Raw genomic sequence first — 2,485 nt, 5'->3', positions numbered from 1 at the left:
CGCAGTCCTGGCGGGTGCTGGGATAGGGGCACCCCGGGCTGCAGCACTGTGCCCCAGCCTGGCTCAGCCCCAGCCTGCTGCCCGCACCCTCCCCCGGCAACCCCCCCGCACCCGCAGCCCTGGCAGCGACGTTTGTCCCACAACCGGGGGGACCCCCAGCAGAGCGGGGGGCCCCCTCCGCCAGCCCCTGCCGGCTCTGGTGTCCAGCGGTGCCACGCACGGCACAGCCCTGGTACCCCAACGCCCTGAGCCCCCTCCCTGCCCTGGCGCTGAGCAGGACCCTGCCCGGTCCCCTGCCCTGGCACAAGGCCACTCTGCGGCGACCATCCCCCTGCACTGGCCAGAGACCCCCTTCGCCGCTCTCCCTTTGCAGAGAGGCAACCCCCAGGCACGGCCGCGCTGTCCCCGAGCCCAAGGACAGTCCCACTCTGGCTGGGATGGGGCAAGTCTCGGGTTGGCAGCACCGTACCCCGCGCCCGGGGACTGCGCCTTGAGGGTGAGCCAAGACCCAGGAGAGGGACCAAGGCCCAGCTGAGACTCCCCCAGAGCTTCGGGCAGGCTCAGCAGAGAACCGTCCCCTACAAACCCCCCAGGCCAGGGCACGGGGCAGGTCTATCCAGGCAGAGACCCAGGAAGGGCCGTGCACGTTTCCCCCGGTGCCCCTGCATCGCCGAGAGTTGTTTGCTGGTTCCCTTTCCATTTTTACCAGCAACTCTGCAATGGGCAGAAGCAGGCAGCGAGGGGAGCACAGCACCCACTGCATCCCCCAGCGCCTCGGCTCAGGCAGAGACGGCGCCCGGCGTCGCCTGTCCCCTCCCGGGGGACCGGCCTCTGGCAGCCCCAGGACCCGCAGCAGCCCGGGACCGGGATGCAGAGCCGGGGCCAGGCAGGGCAGAAAGGGACGTGTCCTTCCCGGAGCCAACGATGGCAGCGCCGGGGAACAGCCCCGGGATCCGCATGCCTCCCCGAGGAGGGACGCTGCCGTTCAGGCTGGCATCGAACAAGAAAATAAATCACCTTCTGCATATAGGTCAAACATCTAAAAATGTTGCCTGGGAGCACGGGGAGCCATAATGAGGGAAATTAATGAGCCCAGCGGCCCTGGGGAAGCGAGGAGAGCTGTGTGCAAGACCAAAAACCTGCAACGCTTGCACAAAGGAGCAGAAACGTGCCAACGCCCTGGCTGCCGCGGGGGTCCCGGGCACCAAGGAGAGCAGGGCTTTGGGCAGAATCTGTGAGAAACGTGTCTCTTGAGAGGCTTTTATGCAGAGTTTTTGCCTCTCCGGAGCAGCAGCGGGCGGGGGGAAAGGAGCAAAGGGGCTCAGGAGGTGGGAGCCCCGGGGGAGGCAGGTGCTGTGGGAGACCCTGGGCACCCACGGTGTGGGGAGAGGGGCCCGCACCTCCGCCGTGCGTCCCGCAGGGTGATGGACCCGCCGGCTGCAGGGACGCAGGGCAGAGCCTGGGGAGTCTCCAGCCACCCCACAGGAGGGGCAGGATCCCCCGTCCCCCGGCACTCGCTGGGCAGCCGACAAGGGCACACCACGGCCATAACTCGCACGGGCAGGACAAACCCGAAAGATTCTCTCTTGCCGCGGGCAGAAGGAAAAACCGGCCAGCCGACAAGGGCAAACCACGGCCATAACTCGCACGGGCAGGACAAACCCGAAAGATTCTCTCTTGCCGCGGGCAGGGAAGGAACAAGCTTCGCAGAGGTCTTGCTGCTGCGCAGGTGGAAACATGGACAAAGATAAATAACTCTGGGAGGAAAACTGCTGAGAAGCCCTGCAAACCCCTGGGTTTCAGCGCGGCAGGTTTGACCAGGACGGAGCGGGCCGTGCTCGTCGGCACGTTGGGCGGCCGGCACGCAGCCGAGATAATGGCGTGCAGGGACCGCTAATGAAACGGCGCCTAAAAGTGCGCTGCCAGCAGATGCACCGTCCCCGTGATTGCTCAACCCGCGCGATCCCCCGTCCCGACGTTCCAGGTGCTAAATTAAACTAATCCCTGAAATCATAAATCTCAGGTTGGTGGAAATACAATGGAACCTGCCGGGTCCCCTGCGGCACAGGGACGGCAGGAGCCCTTCCCTGTGCCGGCCCCCCCCCCTGCCTCTCCCGGCTGGGCAAAGGGCACGAGGTGCCGGGACCGCCAGCCCGCGCCGGTGCTTTCACCATCCTCGTTCAAGGAAAGCCCTTTGGGCTCTCCCCTCTCACCAGCAGGTTACACGGAGAGGTACCCCTTCCCCTGCTGTGCTCCGTGCTCCTCACCCCCACCCGAGCAGCCCCCAAAATTGCCCGGCACGAGGGGAGCCCCGGCAGCCCGGCCGCGGGGGGCCCAGGGCTGCTGCAGAGCTCGTAGCTGCGAGACCTGCGCCGGCAGCCTGGGATGAAGGAGGTTTTTTTCCCGGGGAGCCGCAGGCAGAGGTGGAGGGTCCCGGTGCCCAGGGCCCGGCGGGCAGAGCCTGGCAGGGCAGGGGGCTGCCGAG

The sequence above is a fragment of the Aptenodytes forsteri genome, unplaced genomic scaffold (assembly GCF_000699145.1).
Source record: "Aptenodytes forsteri isolate BGI_AS27 unplaced genomic scaffold, ASM69914v1 Scaffold475, whole genome shotgun sequence".
Taxonomy (NCBI): domain Eukaryota; kingdom Metazoa; phylum Chordata; class Aves; order Sphenisciformes; family Spheniscidae; genus Aptenodytes; species Aptenodytes forsteri.
The sequence above is the reverse complement of the archived record's forward strand: the minus strand, read 5'-3'. Positions refer to the sequence as shown.